The 22865-nt window shown below is 43.3% G+C and overlaps 1 protein-coding gene across 1 annotated transcript in view; it reads left to right on the plus strand.

Moving 5' to 3' along the window:
• Positions 1-22865, plus strand: part of LOC148480568 (sickle tail protein homolog) — a 476900-nt gene that overhangs the window by 428469 nt on the left and 25566 nt on the right. The window lies entirely within an intron of this gene.

Here is a 22865-nt window from a genome sequence, read left to right on the forward strand (position 1 = left end):
TGCATTAGTATCTGGTAGCGCCAGGTATTCCGACACTCCACAACCTAGGCACATGTGCCGCTGGGGCTGCCACCGTACTGCTCCCTAGGCCTTGTATCTTGGTCAGCTGCACCAGTCGCAACACCCTCAGTACAGCCCTGGTATTAACAGCTCTGATCCCACGGGCACGAGTGGCCCTTCTGTAACCATGACATATTATACTCGCTCACAGCCGTTTGTTTCTCTTCCTTCCCTTTGAATGTAAAAGTATTAGAACTTTTTGGAATTTATAAGAATCTTTCATACCGAGAGGACTGTGTAATGACATCACTGTACCGTGCTCCAGCCACTATTCAGATCAAGGAAGTCTCCAAATCTACTAAACAGGCCATACAGTGGATTCTGTGACTCCCAAGGAATAGTGCAAGTGTGAAATAGCATTCAGCCAGGCATATGCATGTACATGTTTATTTACTGTATATGACGATGATATAAAAATATTTCATGGTGGATTCTAAATGCATGTAATTCTTCTAGGTTTAGCAATAATTTTAATATCACCCTGAGGCTTTTTGGCTCCTAGATGATCCCTTTCCTGTCTGATAGTTTTACTGTGATATCACATTGCATTATCTGAGCTTCGGCAATAGAAAATCTGTTTCTTTGTCTTTCTTAGGTTTAAAAAGAAACAATTTTTCTTTATTTTCTTTATTTCTTATAATCACATTGATAGAATTACGTCAAGTATAGTTGTTCTGCCCCTCACTAAGGCCCTGATTCAGAGCCGGACGCTCTGACAGAGCGCTCGCTCTGAATCAGGGCGTCTTTTTTTTTTTATGGAGCGGCCTCCTGGCCGCTCGCATTGCTGTGCGTTGCCACAGGATGACCATCGGCTTGCGACGAGACCCTTGTGGTAGGGTCTCGTGGCCGCAAGCCCCAGAGAGCTTTCGGCTCAAACAGAGCCGAAAGCTCTTCCACTGACATCACTTGTGATGTCAGTGGGGCCGCCCCTAGATGGTAGGCGTTCTCATGGGAACGCCTCCGTCTGGGCAGCCACCCCCTGGCCCTCCCACCAACATCGACAGCACGCCCCCTTTGGTGCGAGACCCAAAGCGACGGATTGCCCGTCGCTATCCGGGTCTCACGCATGCGCACGATGGTCGCAAGCAGCTCGATGTTTGGCCACTGCGCATGCTCCGCGTCCGGCGTGCGCATGTGCGAGCCCCGCCGAGCGACTGAACTTCAGTTGCTACGGGGCTCATTACAAGACGGGGCGGCTGTCGCTGGTGAGTGACAGCTCACCCCGTTTTGTAGGCGGGTAGGGGGGGTGGCTGCACAAACGCTTAGGAACGCTTGGCGTTTGTGGTAGGACCTACTGACATCACAACTGATTTCAGTAGTGGACTTCCTGCTCTATTAGAGCAGGAAGTCCACTCGGCCTTGCGGCAGCCTAGACCCTACAACATGGTCTTGTCGCGACGGTCTCCAGGTCGCACGCACAGGCTGTGGGAGGTCTCCCACAGCTTTGCGAGTGGCATGAGAAAAAAAAAAACGCCAACAGACCCTCCACACGCTGCGGAGGTGTGTGTGAGGGGGTGAGGTCTGGGGGAAAGCATCCGGCTGGGAGGCTTGCCTGCTTTTCTGGGTGGCCGGGAGCACCACACAATTTTCGCCCATTCCAGGAGAGTAAGCAAGTATGGTTCGTACCCAGCATTACATTACTAAATTGCTAGCTCCTAACATTCCCTTTCACCTTCCTATTCTGCTAACTGCTTTGAAATATAATTTTTAACGAGTATTTTTTTTAAACCAATTCAAACTATTATGTAGCACTCCTAGCCAATTAAATACATTAATAAGAGCATACAATTCATTCGATTTAGTAAAATAATATTCATTCAGTTCCGTAAAATAATGTAATCTCTTCAGCAAAGTTACCTATTAATTTTTGATGTGTATCATGTGCTTATATCAGACCAATAAAGAAGTAACAAAAACAGTCCACATAATACACATTTTCCCATACTAGAAATATGCTGAATTCACTTTGTATAAAAGCTTATTTATGACATCAGGATGATTTGCAGCATCATTTTGGAGCTTTCCTTAAGCAAAGAGTAATAAGTGGCCCTATACAGCGTCCAATGATGTATAACTCAGCTCTCTATAAAACAAGAGTATTCCAAATGTCTGATAGTGGTTTGTTCACAAGTTTTTCCTTGTCAAACTGAAAGTACGGTACAGCATCCTGCTGTTGTTGTTGTTCTTGTTTTACTTATAAAATTTGAATTGTTCTATTGTAATCTAGGTCTGATACCAAAGGTTCCTGTTTTGCCTGTATAAAGGTTTAACCCTATCAATATTTGGGTTTTCTGTATGCGGATGCTGTTCCTTGTATATACAAGTAGTTTGGGTCAGAGCCGTAGCAGGGCGATAAACACCCTGTCTGACTCTACCCCCTACACACGTGATGTCATGGAGAGGGGGCTGGACCACAGCCTGGACCAGAGAGCTGATCTCTCTGAGGATCCTAAGGCATACTTGCCAAATATTTAATATTCCTCCCCGGGAGAAGCCCTGGGGGGTGAAGCAGGTAGGCAGAGTTGGTGGCGGGGTTGGCCGGATTGCATCGTTAAGCCCCGCCCCGTGCGGTAATCGTGCCGCTAAGCTCCACCCCTCATGGCGGGGCTTAGCGTAATTCACAGCGATTATGCATATTTCAACTAGGGGGCGGGTCTAAAGACTCAGGACCTCATTCAGAGTCGGTCGTAAGGTAAAAGGGTCCGGATATGCAAATGAAGCGCTCGCAAGTTGCGTCGTTAAGATGGGATCGTTAGCTGGACGAGCGAGGGGAGGATGCGGCCGTAAGACTAAAAAAACGCCCCCTTCTCGTTCCCATTACACGTCATCTCCGGGCATATAAGGATTAATCGAGACCATCGGGAACCATCGGAGCTGGTCGTAGACCTTAAGGTTGACCATACCCTCTCTTAAGCACTACGATCAAGTCAGTGTACAAACCTCCCATGTCACATGTGCCATGACACTACTTAGTTAATTATGCACTCCCATAAAACGCTGTTTGCATAGTCAGGCACGCCTGCGTTCGGATCTCCACTCCCCTGTTCACAAGCACCTTCCCCTGTTACCACCCACAAACGCCTCATCCTGTCACTCAAACTAACGACCTGGCCAAGTTGAAGGAGAGAGAAATTTCTGATCGTAATAGCTAGTTTGCGCACGCACATTGCGAGTTTTACGCATGCGCAGTTTAGCGAACATCGGTGGCGTACGACCATGCGGCCGCAACGACCGACTCTGAATGAGGTCCTCAATTCTCATAGAATCACGTCATTAGGCCCCGCCCCCAATGCTCAGAACCGCCAATCCGTGCTAACATTCTCTCCATTCTGCCCACTTCACTAGGAAAGGGACAGAATGTGGGAGAAATGCCTACCCTTCCAAGGGTGCGGGGGGTTACCTGAAAAATCGTGAGCCTTCCGCGAAAACCGGGAGGGTAGACATGTATGTCCTAAGGATGCACAGGGTGTCTTTCTGGCGGATCTACAGGCTGCAGGGTGGCATTTCAGGCACCCTACAAGCCAAATACAGGTGCGACGGGGCAGCAACAGTGCTACCCCCTGGACCCTGGGAGGCAGCACCGCTTACACACTCCTAGTTACGGTCCAGGTTTGTGCTGAAGTAGGATGAGAAAAACATGTATTGAAGCACAATATTAACACGCTGGGAACCAGTAATGTGGCTAGTACTTTGTACCTCATGCCACATTGAGGTCACTAGTCTCACCACCAGTATAGCTGCCTCCTCTAGATGTTGGAGACCCTACACAGTATTAGCTCAGTAGGTTGATAGGAATAAACAGGTTATACCAATTATTCACTGTGTCATCTATGCACTAATTCAACACCAGATGAGGATGTTTATAGTTAGACTTTAATACAGAATTTTATGTAAAATGTAATATCTTTCACAAGTTGGTTCATCTCGCTTCCCTTTATGTCACAGTGTTAATACTTCAGTCCCAGATTTATTGGGACTTAGTTATTCCTGTATGTGCACTGCAGCATACACTGTCAACACTATATCAGAATAAATGATTATTAATATTCCAGACATTCACAGCCCTTGATACAAAGACAGTCATCATGGAGGTTTGAGGCAATTTAAGTACTGCAGCAGTGATATTAATATTCTATAATCTTACCCTTAGGACTCGTTCTGAGTGCCTCATTATCATTATCGTGTGAAATTACAGCATTACACCAGGGCACAGGATTAGAATCATGCCGCATGTGCATATAATGTAAATTTACGCTAATAACTAAATATATTATTTATTTTTTTTGTAAATTTGCATTTTGTTTGTGTTTAAGTGAAATTTGCTTTCTCGCTTTAAAGGGGGCTTCCACCTTTAAAGGGGCACCTTTGGCACCAGTCGCTGGTCAGTTGATTTTTTTTTCATATGGAAAAATCTCCTGTGCTGATGGAAATACTCGCTTATGGGATCCACTTGCTTACATTTAAGACTATGCTTAGATTGTCAGTATGGTAATGTAACTGCTGTATGTGGAGTTGTAGAGTGCTGAAGTTGGAGCTTCCCTTAAAATTATTTCATACTTATTAATGGGATGTAGTTATAATCTCGACAGTCCAGATGCCGGCGTCTGCATCCCAACGGTAAGTACTGAGGTTAGTGAGAGGGTTAGGGGTTAGACACTAGGGGGAGATCTGCAGTTATTCTCTTAATGGTCCACCATGTATTGTCCACTAGTTGTCATGGACTGGACTAGTTTGTTGGGTGTTGTCTCCATCTGTTGTCTCTGTCTGCTTGAAACAGAAATGATTTAATAGTGACCAACTGTGAATTGTTTTTGTTGGATATAGAAGTGAAGGGCTGTTGCTAGATGCAGGACTGTTGCTGGAGACAGAAGTGAAGGGTCGTTGTTGGACACAGGATAGTTGCTGGATATAGAAGTGAAGGGCTGTTGCTAGATGCAGGAATGTTGCTGGATACAAAAGTGAAGGGTTGTTGTTGGACACAGTACTGTTGCTGGGTATAGAAGTGAAGGGCTGTTGCTAGATGCAGGACTGTTGCTGGATACAGAAGTGAAGGGTTGTTGTTGGACACAGTACTGTTGCTGGATATAGAAGTGAAGGGCTGTTGCTAGATGCAGAAATGAAGGGCTGTTGGACACAGGATTGTTGCTGGATATAGAAGTGAAGGGCTGTTGCTAACTTGCTAGATGCAGGACTGTTGCTGGATACAGAAGTGAAGGGCTGATGTTGGACATGGGACTGTTGCTGGATTGATATAGAAGTGCAGGGCTGTTGCTAGATGCAGGACTGTTGCTGGATGCAGAAATAAAGGGCTGCTGTTGGACACAGGACACAGGACTGTTGCTGGATATAGTGAAGGGCGGTTGCTAAATGTAGGACTGTTGCTCAATACAGAAGTGAAGGGCTGTTATGGGACACAGTATTATTGCAGGTTACAGAAGTGAGGTAGAGGGACTGTTGCAGGCTGGAAATAGAAAGGCTATTGCTTTCCTGGATACAGAAGTGAAGGCCAATTGCTCTACATAGAAGTAAAGGAATATTGCTTGCTTTGAAAGAGAAAGGCTATTGCTGTGCAGGACACAGAAGCAGAGTCGTAACTAGGGTAGTGTGACCTGTGCCATGGCACAGGGCACCGCAGGGCAGGGGGCGCTGTTTGGGCCTGTCAACTTTCCTATTTATTATCATTCTCACTTGTAGCTTCCTCTTCTTTTATCCCCAGCATCTCCTGGCCTCCCCTATCTCTTCACTGGCCCTTCCCCATGAAGCCTTGGCCCTATTTCAGGTGCAATTATGTCCCTATTTAAAAAATGGGAAGGGGGTCACCAATGCTCTCTCTGGCACAGGGCACCAAAAAAGTCTAGTTACGGCTTTGCACAGAAGTAAAGGACTGTTGCTGGACACAGAAGTAAAATACTATGGCTGGCTTTAATAGAGAAAGGCTATTGCTTTGTATTGCTTTGCAAGACACAGAACTTAAGGACTGTTGTTGGACACTGAAATAAAGGACTTTTGTTGGGTTTGAAAGAGAATGGATATTGCTATGCAGGACACAGAAGTTAAGGACTGTTGTCTGACAGTAAAGCAAACTATTTGGATTAAAAATAATCACTCAATAGAGATGAACATGCTTTCTGTGATTTTCCTTTACATTGTCCTTATTAGCTTTTTGTCACAATGATTGTGTGGTATCATTGTCTGAGTTTGAGTAGAAAAAAAATCAAACAAACACATTTTCCAATCACAATTTCCATTTGCATGACGTGGGGATAATTACAGCACACAGTGTGCCGCCCTCTTCAGAAGATTTACATCAACAGCACTCTAATCTCTACATTTATTAGTTCAATGTGCAAATATTCCAGTCTAAATGTGTGTATGACAAGTTTATGGTAAGTGACCTCTGTGGCTTGCAGCACACAATGACTAGAGTTCATCATTCTTGCAGATGGAGAACGCTCTGACATTACCCCCTGATCCAGCCACTTCAGAGCGCAACCTCTTGTCCTACCACTTAAATCTCTATATAAATGTCTGTCAGCACGCTGTAAAGTAGTCAGGGACTTTACACTAAGATGCTATTTTCATGGGAAGTCCCTATATTACACTGATTTCTTTATAAATACCAGGAATGTGACATTTTGATTCTAAACCACAGCTGTCCTGCTTGTGTCCTTTGGTCTGTGACCTTTAACCTAGTGTTGGTCAAGAATAGCCCCTAGCAAGTCCATCTGTTACGCTGTATATTATTATTATCCTTTATTTATATGGCGCCATAAGTGTTCCGCAGCGCCTTACATAGTACATAGAACTAATAAGTGAACAAGAAACAAGTAACTTACAGTACATTACAGTGCAGGACAAGGACACGATTTATATGCATTGCTGCAATAGCGATTAAAGCGCTCACAATAAGCAGCTGGGCGTTGGCAGTCACGTGTTAGGCGCCCTATGGGGAGTAAAGAGTAGAAGAAAATGTAAAGAGAAGCACATGAGGGAAGAGGTCCCTGCTCGTGAGAGCTTACATTATATGGACCCACAATGCAGAATGCTTCAATCACAAGCCAAAAAATAATAATATTATGTCATATTTTACATCTTTCCAAATGTGAAAATACAAAATAAATGTATGTAAATATGAGTGAGTTAGGGCAACTCGCTGATGTGAGAGGGCACATGCAGTGGTGAGTCACGGGCAGGGGGTCGGGGAGTTTGTTCTTACCTTGATGATCCTGTACCAAATGTATTGGTGATCAAGCAAATGGTTACATGGATAGTGCTACTAGGGGAGAGCAAGGAGATAGAGAGCCCTGACAGTGAGAGCTTCCATGCTAAGGGGAAGGCATTGGGGAGTTTGCATCGGGATTGGGCGCATGGCAGTGACATAGTGGGCATGGCCACTCCCCTCGGTTGGCATTTAAGCATTATAGACTTAATTTGGAGAGGAGGGGATAGAATAGTCACCTAAAATTGACACTTTACTACTGAAATTGGGACATTTGGGAGGTATGAGGAAGGGCTGTAAGAATAAATCCACTATGCTGATCCTCACACGGCTGATTGTTAAAAAAAAAAAACTACAGACAAACCACACGTAATTGATTGGCTGTATTATTTAACAGTCTGAAAACAACCCTGAAATGAGCGAATGCCGTACGTGCAAACATGCCTACCAGTGACGTTACTGCACCAAGAAAACATTTCATTTGCCAGAAATCACAGCTACCATATGCTTCTTGTAGTCTCTCTATACTCACTGTAGCGATTATCCCCCCTCTTCCCCCTGTTTCTTGCAGAACTCTTAGCTGAGGGAAACGTCCATACATATCCTTGCACGTGCTACATGCTTGAGCTATCCCCAGTGATTTAGAATAATATGCAAGGGGGCTGTGAGGAACATTCCAGAAACAAACAAACAAACCCATAATATTTTGTTCCTGTAAATACTTCATAATACTGGTTGAGTCTCTCATATCCAAAATGCTTGGGACCAGGGGTATTTTGGATAACGGAATATTCCGTATTTTGGAATATTTGCATATCATAATGAAATATCTTGGGAATGGGACCCAAATATACACACAGAATGTATTTATGTGTTATATACACCTTATATACACAGCCTGCAGGTAATTGTATACATTATTTTCAATACTTTTGTGGCTCAAACAAAGTTTGTGTACAGAAATGAAATTCATTTATGTTTCATATACACCTTATACACACATCCTGAAGGTAATTTTATACAATGTTTTTAATAATTTGTGCCTTAGACAAAGTTTGTGTACATTGAACCATCAAAAATCAAAGGTTTCATTATCTCAGTCATGCCAAAATAATTCCGTATTTCGGAATATTTGGATATGGGAGACTCAACCTGTAGTTTATTTTGCAGTAAGTTTCAGATCGCTGTCTTGCTCAAATATCCAACCTCTTTTTTAGCTTTAGGTTCTCAAATCACTCTGAGACCATCAACTCCTCTGATTTCTTGATCAGTAGCATTCTTCTACCTACCTGGACACAATATCCTGTGCCACTGGCTGCAACACATGATTAACGGTCAGCTGGACATTCAAAAGCTTTACCAGTTTTTATCAAAATGTATCTTTTGTGGTTGTAGCCAGCTTTTCCCATAGCATTTTTTTCCAAAAAAGTTTCTGACCAATGTAAGCATAGTTTTGTATACTTGTGACATTATAATTTGTAATGAGGTGTGATGAGACTCTACTGACAACTCTTCCATGCAGAACATTTTTGTGTAAGCAAAACTGCACTCTGGACTGCGGCGCCGAGAGGGAGGGGTCAGGAACGAATTAACCAGGCCTGATCCCCTAGGTGTAACTGTGGTTCCCACAATGACACAACCATGCCCCCAGCGCCCGGTATGTGCACAATGAGGGAACGTAGCCGTGCCACTTAATGTGGCCATGCCCCCAAGCTCCTGAGACTTCTGTGTGGACACCTACTTCAGTGTCGGCTATATCTTCTAGATCTTGCCATAAGTTCTCCTTAACTTCCATCCTTTAATAATTTTTCTAGGATCTGAAATTCTATGCTGGAAACATTTAAATCTTTTTATAGCTGTCCATTGCATAGTAACAGTTATTTATAATTATTTTCAAGTTCCAAATCAATTGCTTAGAGAAATCAATGGTTGTTGAGCATAATCTCGGTGCCCTAAGATATTAGAAGATCCCATACCGCGCTCTGATAACGTTAACTCCTGGTTTCATTTAAGCCAAGTTTTGGCCTATAAATGTATTTGTGGAAGGTTGCCCAAATGTTTGCACCTGCCCTAATTCCAGCTTTGTTAAATTTTTTAAAATATACATGTGAAAACAGAGAGTTTATATAGGGAATCGCTGAGATGCACCCCCCCCTCTAAAAACCCCCCAGTATTAATGTGACAGTAGAAATACAATGTGACAAATATACCACCACAGCCAACTATACACCGAGCTTAGAATAGTGTAACACAAAAACATTATATGCCTTGTTGATAACTACTAAACTATTGTGTACATCATTACACAAGCAACAGTGACAAATACTGAATAACAAGTGCAACTAGGAGGTCTATCTGGTTGCAATGTAATTGCCTACTCTCCTGGACTGTCCAGTAGACACATGAATTCCCGGGAGCTCTACCAGATTTGATGACTAGGTGACACGCGTCATTGTGGCCTAGCTTCTCAAAGCCACAAACTGAAACATTGAGCAGTGCGGGGTGGGGCCAACGATAACACAATCCCAACCATGCCCCCTACCCCTCTCATTTGTGCTCTAGGATTCCCAGGAGAGCTTTAGTAAATATAGGCAAGTATGGGTTAGAATGTAGAATGTTAGACTGATGACCAACACATCTGAAGGAGAAATTTAACTAATAGCAGAGCAAAGGTTCAAAAGAGATTTATGGTGGGCCAACACCCAGAAACACATATGTAATACACCGGGGATAACAAACAGTAATATACAATGCACTATACTGATAAACAGTGCCTTTAACAGTTGCAGAAAATATGTACTATTCATGAAGTGGCTAAAAACTAAAACTGCATAATTCATAAAAAAAAAAAAATAACAAATAAAAATTGTCACGCCTTGACTTGAACTTGGACCCGGGGTGGAGTCGGATGAAGTTGGGAGGATTGCCTTTTGGTACTGGAATGCAGCTGGTCTTAGAGGGGAGTAACACATGAATGGTAACCACAATGGAGCAGATCTGATAGCAGGTGCCCGTGGAGCGGGAAACAATGGTGGCGACTCCGGCGGACTTGCAGGGAATCGGGACCGACAGGTGCACGTGGAGCGAGAGGACAACTGTGGCGACTTCGGCGGAACTCAGGGTACCGGGACCGGCAGGAGCACCAGCGGCGGACGGATTCTGGGGACACACTTGGGTGACCAGGAGTCGGAGGAATATGAGGTAGTACGTGGCTCGAACCAAGATGGTGAAAACAGGCTGGAACTGTTGACAAACACTGGGCAAACAGGGAGCACAGGGAACTAGCTCACAGCAAACGCTGTGATTGACGTTGCACTGGCAACTAAAGAACTTCCTGACAGTCTTTAGTACCACCAGATGGTGCAAGATAGGCTGCTAGACTTCCAGGTCATGCTGCAAGTGGATTGGTCAAACCAGTCACCTGACCTGAAGCCAAGATGGCGGCGCCCATCGAACTAGAGCGCGGAAGCGCTGCCAGGTTTACCCCTGCCCATCCACCTCCGTTTAGCCATCCTCACTCTCCGGAGCCTCACTGTGCCCAGCGCTAATTTCCAGGGACCTGCACTCCCGCCGGAAGACCCCCGCTAGAGCGCCCGAGCCGGTAAGGACTGCATTCTCCGCGGTGCCTCAGCCCCGATCGTAACAAAAATAGCATTAAATTACTATAGTTTACTATAATTTTGTGACACATTGGGCCTGATTAAAAGATGTGCACTAATTGCGCAGCGCAGCTGCTGTGCGAAACTATGCAAATCCCACATGAGGCGTCCGCTGCTGATCCTAAAGACGCAGCATCGGATCATTTGCGTGAACATCGGACATTTGAGTAGCCCTCAGGTGGCTCAGGCTGTCTTTCGAAATCACGCAAGGACGCAACCGCTGACTTTGGCCCTGCCCAGAAAACGGGGCAGAATGCCCTCGTTTTCTGGAATATCCCCACGTTGCCACCCCCAAATTCCAGCAGCATGTCAATCATGACGTGGCTTTTGGAGGACAGCAACCGGCGTCACAGGACCAGATTTGCACATGCGACGCGAATCTCCTGCGCATGTCATTAAACATGAGAGATTTAAGTGAAATATTAGATTTACATAAAGCTCTCAATCAAGCCCATTGTATGATTTGAACAGACACTATAATACAGGATACCTTTACATTGTGACAATGTAGAAAACTATTATCTTAAATTAGTAAATTCATGTACGTTGAGTTCAGCCCCGTAGGAGTGCCAATTTATGGAACCCATCCAGGGGCGCTTTAAGAGAGGAGGGGGCCTGTGTGCAGCCTCCGTTTGGGCCCCCTTCTCTCTGTCAGTGCAGTAGATTCTGGCTTTATGCCAGAATCTACTGCGCATGTGCGGGTCTCCTGGAAAATGGTGCCAGTTACTTTTTCCCGGGGACATCTCTTTTACACATGCCCAAGTCACAGGCAAAATGGCCGCCGCCATTTTCCCTGTGATTTTTTGCTGCTCTGCAGCGTTGGTCCGGCACTGCAGAGCAGGACACCGGAATCGGTGAAAAGGTGAGTATAATAAACTATGGGTGCAGGGTGTGCGGTGTGGACCTTCCTGGACCCAGGGGTCCGTGTGCACCGCACACCTTGCACTTGTTATAAAGACGCCCCTGAACCTATCGGATTTTATTAGCTATAACAAGTTCCTATTTGTTAAGTTTTTTTTTTTTTCTTCAGAATTCACTTTAGTCTAATTATCACAATGTATCTCACTTCTCTATACCTTATTTTGGCTCATTTAAAAGGAAAAGAGAGTAAGACAAAACTGTTTTAATCAGAATTAATAAAATGCATAGTATTATCATTAATATTGTTATATTTTTGGGTGAATCTCAGTTATCCCCAATACAAACATTCCAATTAAAACACATTTAATTGAATTTACACCACATATGACTGTGAACTATTTAGGGTTTGTTTCACTTTCCTGTGCGGACAAAAATCCCTTCTTGAGTAAACAAATCTCTTACATTTACCAGATATTAATAGTGTATGTAAATATGTAGCCTGCAGAGGTGGCATTATTCCTTTTTTACATACAAATTCAGTGACACTTGCAGTTCTCAGCAGGGGTGCCCAATGTTTGCATATAAGTATGCGTCAATATTTCAATAACACTCAGAGGGGAGCAAATCAATTAGGCATCCTGCGATGTCGTGCGCACACCAGTCGCTATATTGCGTGTTTCAGTGCGCACACCTATGCTGCTGCAAACTAAAATACGTGATTTAGATGTTAATTCAGGGCAAAAGTCAGGGTGATCTAGGGTGACATTGCCATCATTCCAACACCGTTGCAATGGAACATTGCGGGGAACCCCTTATTGATTTGATCCCTAAATATGTACAATTACTAGTTCAGTATGTGTGTATGACAATTTTATATGAAATAATCTATCTTGTGAGCACATATAACCTTTTAGTGGAAGTCATCATTCTTTTTTAACAGGATATTCCTGACATTATCCCCTGGTAGAACCAGCTTCAGAGCGTAACCTCTCATTCTAGCACTTAAATCCCTTTATAAATATCTGTCAACACACCACAAAAATGTCAGGCTGTTTTTGCTGACCTTTATTAATGGGAAGCACCTGTATTACACCCCTGGAGAGTGCTTTCACGATATCAGTCTGCACACATTATAGTGACCAATCTTTGCTCATATCTCTGCGCAAGTCTATGGGGTGCAAGGGGGTTCTGGAGGCACATCATGGAGAATTTAATTGTCCCCTAAAGGTTATGTGTGTATATTAACTTGTAAAAATGAAGATGTTTTGTGTTTTTAGCAGGGAAGTAACAAGAGGTGTGAGGTCAGTGCCTCCTCCCAGAGCACAAGTCCAACAGGGTGGCATGGTCACTGCCCTAACACAAAAACTTTGCAACTTGCGTGGTGCTTGCAGAAAGGCGCAGTACGTCTCTATACCATTCACCCCGCACTGTCTTCTTCCGGTGATTTTCTGTGACATCTTGACATCATGTGCACTGGGTGTAATCCTGGCCCAGGGCTCCATTACACCCTGCTACACCTCTAGGTTTTTAGCATATATAGATGTGTCCACATACATCTTACCTCTGTGCGCTACAAGTCACGTTAAACATAACATGTGAGCAAAACGATGTCTTATTCGCAAAATGATGTGAATAGGACGCCTATATTCAGTGTGTGACTTCGGGTTATCTACATGCAAAATGCTATATTACCAGGGCCGGATTAAGGCTTGTGGGGGCCCCATCAATAAAATTACCACGGCCTCACGCAGCAACTACTATGGCCCTTAGCTTGGTTCCAGACTCTCCACTAACCGGCAAGGTCTTATTATTCTACTGTCCATAACACTGCTGGGAACAGACTCCCGGCAGCATAGTGGACATAGGGGCCCATTTATCATTATGTATCTGCAGATTAATCCCTGAAAACACCCATTTTGGGGGTCTAACCGCACATATTAAGTTTCCCCCAGAAGTATGACATGGGGACCACAGCAGATACCTGTTGTGATACCTCCATTCCCGCTGGCAGACGCATCTCCCGTAGGCTTCTATGGGGGATGCGATGCTCCCAATGTACCAGTATCCGGAATGCAATGCATTCTGGAGATTGGCTAACGCCATCTCAAGATGGCATTAGCCGCTGTAGCCTATGTGCTACACATCTTATAATTACCCAGGAAAGGGTTCTCCTGGGACCCTTCCCAGCAATGGTGGCCGCACATGCACAGGAGCCCCGGCAGCACTCCGGGCATATCGCAGGGATGGAGCCCCTGTCCCTGCGTGTGCCGTTTGATACATTCTACCGGTATGATCGCATCATGGGCGGTAATGTCATGCCCAGATCGCATTGCAAATGCGTTCATTAATAAATTGGCCCCCATGATCTAGCATACTGCCAGGGGCAAACGCAGAATTTTGAATGGGGGGGTGAGAGAGCGAGAAGGGGCGAGGAGGGAGGGGGATAGAAAGGGAGAGGGAGAGGAAGGACAGAGAGAGGCAGGGACAAGAAGGGAGAGGGAGAGAAGGGGAGGGAAAAAGAGAGAGACAGGCAGACAGACAGGGAAGGAGGGAGAGAGGAAGGGAGAGCAAGATAGAGGAAGAGAGAGAGATAGAAGAAGAGGGAGAGAGACATAGGGGAAGAGAGAAAGGGAGGGAGGGGGGGGAGAGAGAGAGGCCATGGCTAATTGAATACCCCCCAGAGACAGAGAAGTCATGAGTGACACAGAGAGAGAGGGTGGAAGAGAAAGGGAGATAGAGAGACACATAAGGGGAGGGAGAGAGAGGAAAGGAGAGGCCCTGATTCAGACCCGCTCGCTAGATGCGACCATTCGCTCCCAGCATATGCAAATTCAGCTAAGTGACGTCAAGACAGGTGATCGCTCAGCAAGGCATAAGCACGGCCACTACGTCTTGGCGAGCGATCACTTTTGTATGCAGACGCCCATTAGCGTATGGTGAGATGCCCTCTAACGATCGCCATCTCCAGGAAGTTTATTAAAACATTGGTACATCGGGAACCATCGGATCAGACCGCAGCACTTCTGGTTGACTGTACTCTACCGCAAGCACTGCGAGTAGTTCTGTGTAAAAATCAACCAGGTGACGTGTACTATGACGCTACCTGTTAATTATGCACGCCTCTGAAACGACATTGAAACACTCAGGCACGCCTGCGTTCGCAACTCCACTCCCCCGTTACTACTGCCCTGCCGCTGTTACCACCCACAAACGGCCTCTCCTGTCACTCATTCCACTGGGCTGTCTTTGCTGGGCGAGCGAGCACTACCTGATCCCTCAAACTAATTTGCGCACTGCGATGCATACGCATGCACAAATGCATAACATCGGCCGCGTACAAGCGAGCGGCCGCTTGCAAACAAGTCTAAATCAGGCCCAGAGTGCACAAACACACTGTACCTGCTGCACGATCACACAGGCAGGCAGCACTTCTGAATGATGTGGGTCACATCATTAGGCTCCGCCCCCTACCCATTCACCCGAGAATCGCGGCAACGTCAGCCACGATCCAGCAGTGACAGAGTCAGTGTGCTGAGCTGTCACTACTGTCTGCTGCCAGAGTGTGTCCAGACTACAGAGTGGCCTGGAATGCTTGCGACAGTGTGGGGGCCCCCAATGTGTGGGGACCCCTGGATGACCGCCCCATGCGCCCCGCCTATAATCCAGCCATGTATATTAGTGTTAGCGTCTGTGACACTGTAACGTAGCATTTCGCATGCAGATACTCCCGCAGCTGCGCACAGAATATAGGTATGCCGCATATAATTGTAATCAGCAGAAGCTGCTTGTGTGTCCTATTCGCATCACTTTGCGTATAAGACGCATTCATTTGAAGGTACAGAGTTGCACGAAAAGACACTCAGCACTACCAAGTCACGCCAATAAACCAGAAAAATAAACCTCATCTCCACCAAACAAAACCCAACAAAATACACAAAAAATTGCAGACTAGATAGAGCTATAGGTTAAAAGTTACCAATTGGAACGTCTAAATAATTAGTTAAAAAAATAGGGGGGGAGGTAAGGAAAAGAAAATCTCTGAAGTTCAGTATAGTAGAAGTTATAGATTGTACTTACACCCCCATATAATATGCACTGAGCATCAACATAGACCGTTTGCTGCACTAAGTAGAAGCTTTAACAAAATAACCTTCATACATTCAGCAGAAATGCTCCAGACTGACCTCTGTATCATGCAATATAGTGAGTGTAGTCTAATCTCCTCTGCAAGTTTCCACTAGTTGGTGCTGAAAAGAATTTGTCTTTATATTGAAGGACTAGCTCAGCCAAATAGTCTGTTTTATTTCAATTCTCATAGGTGATATCTAGGGCCAAAGTTCAAGTTGCACTTTGTAATGCTTGGAGCGTTTTTGTAACATTTTCACAAGTTTGTACACAGGTTTTCATACTTTGACAGAACTAAGATAACCTCTAGAGCAGGCTTCGGTAACTTGTCTCTCCTGGCTATTGTTGAACTATATGTTCCAGCCCGCACTGCTACACAGCATAAAGCCACAAGTTGCCTATGACTGTTATAGAGGAGCTATTTGTTTAGAAAACCAGGCATTTTCCATAAATTATGTCCAACATCAGGGCAATATTGTGAGATTGCCAGTCTTTGCTTCCCAGTTACCGTTCACACTCTGATGCAATATAGCTTTTCAGATGTACAGTAGTTCAGTTTAAAACTGTATTTCAGGGTCGGTTTAAACCTGCTGATATTGGGGATTTACCCAATGATGTACAGTAGTTGATCTTATACTTGACTTGTGTGACCACCCAATACCCCTGCAGTTTAATCTGAAGTCCAAATAGTCCCAACAGATGACTGCTTAATGACAGAAATAACCTAAATTGGCAACAGAACAGGCCAAAAGGAAGGGAACTATAAGTAGGCGCATACCACCAGACTCAGGAAAGACCTCCAGCTCTGGGAGAGACTGGAAGACCAGGAAAACAAGGCAAGATGGAACAATGTAAAAATTATGGCATCCAAAAAGATGTTGGACTTTCTAATTTAAAACTATACTATACTATTGCAACTTTCTCTGCAACAATGGAGTACCACCTACTTGTAAAGCAAAGGGGTCAAAAGGTTCTTCTTAACCCACAGATTTCACTGTTATATAGCAAGAGAAGTTGAACTGTAAAGAATCCTAAAACGTAAAACTCTACACTGCAAAGACTACTCAGGAGACCCACGATCCTCACCAATTACAAGATATTTCACAGCTGGATAACCAAAACCGCTGGCATCACCACTTCACTAGCTAGCAGCCCCATACCTCAACACCTCCCAACAAGGGAATGGTTCACTTTTGTCAGTTCTACAAAGTCCACTGTCTCCACAACCTGAGCAATCTAAGTAATTTGCTGTCACATTTATTGTGCCACCTTCTTGGTTATCTGAGGTTTTGCTTATGTTAATTCTCTTTTATTCTATCAATTGAAATAATATATACAATCATATTGAAAATATTATTTTGTATTCAATTTGAGATACATAAATGAATAAAACATAAACAATGTAACAAAAAAACCAAAACATTATATATATATATATATATATATATATATATACACACACACATATATAAATACAAAAAATACCCTTATCTTGCGCTACAATACAAATGCTGCACCTTACAGGAGATTCCCTGTTAGTAAGAATCAAAAACAAAACATACAAAAAAATACTTCAAGGGCGCAATTTAGTATGAAACCCTATAAGGGTCAATGTTGAAGGAAACCTTATCTATCCAGGCAATTTACGCCAATGTTCAAAGCCAATAGAGCCAGAGCCCTTAATATAACTCCTGTAGCAAACTTGATATTTTTCCCTCCGGATCCTTTATTAGTTTTGTTGTTAATACTGGATTATTCTAAATAATACTAAAAAAGACCCTCTCACCAAGGAAAACACCAAAAAAGGCCGATAATTAGATATATTTTCTTTTGAAAATTTATTTTTAGTAAAAAATATATATAAATGCTAATTAGCACATAATTTTCACAAGATAAAAAAAAATTCTTCCATTGTCACAAATTGGGAGCAAGATGGCTGTACCCTGTTGTTCACCCTTCAGGGTATACAAGTTGTTCAGCAGGTGCCTCCCCGTTAACACATGGATCTTTTAACCAAAGTCTAATACCCAATGCGTTTCGTCCCTATGGACTTCATCAGGAGTACAAATTCGGAATTATGTTGTTTTAAATCCAAACTAGGTAAGGTGTAATGTAATCGATTATGACAATAGCACAAGCATGTGAACCACCAGCATCCCAGTCTGAAGCTCTAATATATATATATATATATTAGAGGTGTGCGGTTTGGTTTTACTGGGACTTACACAGATATGTTCGGATCTCAAAAACGGCTATCCGGCTGTCACGTGTTTTGGATAGCCAATAAGATAAATCTGAACTAATCCAAACTTGCAATAACTTGGTGATAAGAACCGAATAAAACTGAACACACATATCCCTAATATATATATTGTGGCAGTATCACCAGAGATGGCACTGGTGAGCAGCAGATTCTGTGTGGGGCAGGAGAGATCCACCCACACAGAGAAGAAAAGGATTCTGGGAAGATGTGTAAGGGCTGCCTTGTGGAGAGAGCTCAGGTGTGGGCTGATGAGGCAGACCAGTCTGGCTGCTGTTGGAGACAGTCTATGTGGGACTGTGGCAGCCAGAGAGCCCAGTGAAGCTGAGCAAGCCATTGGGGGGCCAAGAGGCCTGGGTCTGTACTGCAGGAGGCAAGAGGGGGACCCCAAACTCTCAGACTGTGTGACAATAAAGCAGTGATGCTGCTGGCTGAGGAAGCCAGGGCCTATATCTGTAGGATACAGGGAAGGCCACCAAGACTGACTGTGTTTGTGTAGCTGTGGCAGCCAAGCCAAGCCAGGCTGGAGCTGGCGATAGACCTGTAGAGAAGCAGGCAGAGACTGTGTTGGCAGACTAGCTGCACCATGATAGAGAGGGTTCAAGAAGTGATTTAGACGCCCTAAATAGGGCTTGGTTGTTTATTATTTCCTTTATCTGTTTCCTGATTTTCATGCTGGAAGTAAAAGCACCATTTTAATTTCTTTTACTGGAATGCCATATATGGACTCTGATTCTGCACCTAATCACGGCACCGCTGACACCAATCTACCGAGCTAATTACCCCCCAAGATATATATATATATAGGTCACTTACCTTGATAAAGGGGCGTTGAGGCCCCGAAACGTCAGCCTGGTTATCCTGCTTATGGATTAAAGGATTTGCATATTTGCCGTTTTGAGACCCGGAGTGCCACTTTTTTGTCGTCTATTTCTGCATCTTGTTTTTTTAAAGAGGCACCCGGGCACAGCATTTTCCAGTTTATGAGAGTGCCGGACTGATACTATATATATTATATATGTAATAATCCTCAAGAAGTAAAAGAATGAAATGTCATTTTTTTATGTTTTTGAAGGAATAAAAAGAAGAAGAAAAAGGGGGGGGGGGAGTTATGTAAAGCAAAAATCAAGAAAAAGAGGGTTAGGAAAGAAAGAAAGGGGAAAGGCAAAAGGAAAATACATTTATCTAAAGAATAACATTATTGGGGAAATAAAACATTGGAACCAGATAAAGAAAGCCAAAAACATAAACATAGATGAGAACACACTAAAAATAAAGAGTCAAATCTATAAAGCCACTTTATTTAAATGACGCATCAAATACCATGTAGTTGATGTGAAAAATGTAGCAATTTGAGACTGGATTTCCACTGAAAGAATATTACTGTAAGGTTCCCATTTTTTTATAGCAACGTTGTACCCCCCTATCGGAATAGATACGTTTAAAAAGTTCTGATCGAATTTCAGTAATTAGGGGGTGCAGCTTTTGCAAAAATAATGGTGAGTATTGGAATTAAAGCTGAAATATTAGAAATAAACTTCCAGGCAGTGAAATTAGCAAAAAGAAATGTTAGAGGGTGTAAAGATGAATGGAAGTTAAACAATTGATTAATAAAATTAAGAACCTTATACCAAAATCGACAAATCTTTGGACATAACCATATATTATGAATAAAATCTGCACAAACAACATTACACTTAGGACAATGAGCATCTTCCCCCTGAATCCTGTTGCCGTTGTGCCGGAGAGACATAGGCTCTCAATATAAATTTAAGATGAACCACTTGCAATGCAGATGCTTTTAATATTTTCAAAATCTTAAGGGTAAAAGAAAGATTATTTTGGAATTTTGGGAAATCCGGTAGATCTTTAGACCAGCCCAGTTGTAAAGATTTCCACAATTTCTTCGTAGTTGCAACCAATTCTGAATAAAGATATCTAATTCTAAACACATTTGAATTCAAAAAGCGTAATGAGTTGAAGATATCAGTAAGTGGTGAAGAAGAACTTTGGTATTTAATGGATTTAAATAACACAAAGTGGCATACCTGCAGATACATAAATAAATGAGACTGAAGCAAATTAAACTTGTTGCAGGAAAATAAGTATATGGCCACCTGGATCGAACACGACACAAATGGCTGTAATACCTTTAAAAATACACTCTAAAAAAAACCTGTATTATGTAATAATGGTAGAAAGTCAGAATATATTTATTATAATCTCTGGCTATTTTTTTCATTAATTGCTAACCATGCTAGCATCTATAACTTTCAACTATGCCCCTCTGAACCTTACTAGGTATTCTAAAAAACTCAGCTCTTCTCAACAATATTACGTATCACTTAGGGGTCTATTCAGCAACAGTGATGATGTTGGCCAGAATATTATTGGGCAACATCGTCACGATATTTTATCAATTATGAAAAAATATGTAACCTATTCAGCAATATTTTGTGCAGGGACAGCGGTTGCGGTAACATACTGTCCCTGCGATGTCACAGAAGGGATTGTTTTCGGGATTCCAAAAACAATCCCTTCTGTTTGTTCCCTGCACATGCTCAGTCATGCGCTCGGGAAAAGTCTCCGTCCAGGCTTCCCGGTGACGGCGGAGGGGTAAGTACAGCTTTAGCCTCCCCAAATTGATTGATATGGGTATACAGGCTTTATACTAGCCTGTATACATGTATATTTATGTGCTTTTATATTTAACATTTATATAGAAATGTTAAATATAATTGCACATAAATATATATGTATACAGGCTAGTATAAAGCCTGTATACACATATCAATCAATTTTGGGGGTTTAAAAGCCTCTAGAGTGACTTACCTGCCGTCGATCACCGGGAAGCAGGGACGGAGGCTGGGCGGGGTTACAAGATGCTGCAGGGACTTATGGGAAAATTTCCCTCTGTCCCTGCAGTTTTCGGGAAATGTAAGTATTTTCTTCATGTAACGCCGTTCTGAAATGGCGTTATATAAAGTAAATATTTATTGGGTGAATTAACACCATTTGCGTTGCTGAATAGCAAAAAGTGTTAAAGCACTGTAGAGCTCAATGGCCTGATCCCTACAGTGCGGTATTCAGCGCACTGTAGGGATTGCGTTATCTTCTCCATTAACCCATTGCTGAATAGGGGATTTACATAAAAAATACGGAAATCATAGTTTCCGTATTTTTTATGTAAAAAAATCAATGTTGAATAGACCCCTTAAAGACTTTACATATATCTGGTATAAATCAGGCATGGAACAAAGCTTACTTCTTCCACAGCCAACCACTGTAAACACATGCCCCCTTTAGTCTTATCTTGTGTACCTATAATGGGACTACGGCATGCAAACAGGTTAAACTGTAGTTGGAGAGGCTATAGTTGTAAACCCCAAACCTAGTATAAATCCTGGACTTATTTGCAACGATAGAACCTTTAGACTTGAGTCTCTTCAAGAAGTCTGACCTGTAGTCATCACACTCCTCTCTACACCCCATTTTCTATTAATTTAATTTGACCTTATATAGCATATTCTGTTGTGCTTTACAATTGGGAACAAAACTGTTATTACCCAGTCTTGTTTTATTACTGACAGACAAAAAGGTGAGTGCAGCGCCCTGTGCCGGCCCTGCCCACTTTGTGCATGACGTCATGATGTTGCACATATGGGTCGCCAGCACCCGGAAGTGCAGCAATGTCCAGTGAGTCTTCAAGACGCTGCGGGCAGCTGTAAACATGGCACCGTGCCTGTCTATAGCGTCTAAAGGATGCTACTAGTGGCACTGCCAGAAGCAAGGGTCGTGTGGCAGTTATATTGCCGCCTACAGAGCCCTGCGCAGTACCGGTCAATACACCCATAGTTACAGCCCTGAGAGGTGCCTAACCCTAAGTTCCCACGGGGTGCCTAAACCTTACACTCCCCCCCGCGGCTAAGAGCTAACAGTAGCCGGCTTACCTACGTTCGGGAAGCCGTCATCGGGCTAAAGATAGGCGTTGGGATTTCGACATCTATCTTTAGTCCCAAGTCTGGATTTACACGCCAGGATTTAGTCAGACGGCTTGCTGACTGTCGGTATATTGACTGCATCCCCCATCAGACATGCCATAATCTTATAAATATTATAAAGCAATGGGTGGCAGAGATCTGTTGTATGTTCCAACATCTTCATGAAATCGGTTGCACTTATGGTTTAAATTAAACGTGGAAATAATAAAAATAAAATATTTTAGAATAATTGTATGTGCATGGTTCTCACCATGCCGTTTAGGTGGTGATTGATTGTTACTTTGCTTTGTTTTGTATACTTATCTGTTCAGGTAAAATTTTTAAATGATAAAAAAAAACTGTTCTGGGGGGAGTACAAAGAATTAAAATAAGCCTCAAACTTTTGGTTACCTCCTTCTCTCTGAACACAGAACTGGCAGAGATGAGTGAAAAATGGCTGCATGATTTAACTAGGCAACAGTAAAGTGTCAAGCAGGATGAGTGGCAAGGAGTTTGGCGTGGGACTGTTGGGTTTTATTTAAAATATTCACCATTGTAAAATCATGCAGCCATATTTCTGGCTTCTCTGCCATTTCCGGAACGCAGAACTAGGAAATCGACTTAGTTTGCCAAGTTAAAATGGCGGCAGAAGGGGGAGTGTAATGCGGGCCATATGCAATGGACTGACCCAATTCCCCGTT

The sequence above is a fragment of the Taudactylus pleione genome, unplaced genomic scaffold, assembly GCF_031769625.1.
Source record: "Taudactylus pleione unplaced genomic scaffold, aTauple2 ptg000610l, whole genome shotgun sequence".
Lineage (NCBI taxonomy): Eukaryota > Metazoa > Chordata > Amphibia > Anura > Myobatrachidae > Taudactylus > Taudactylus pleione.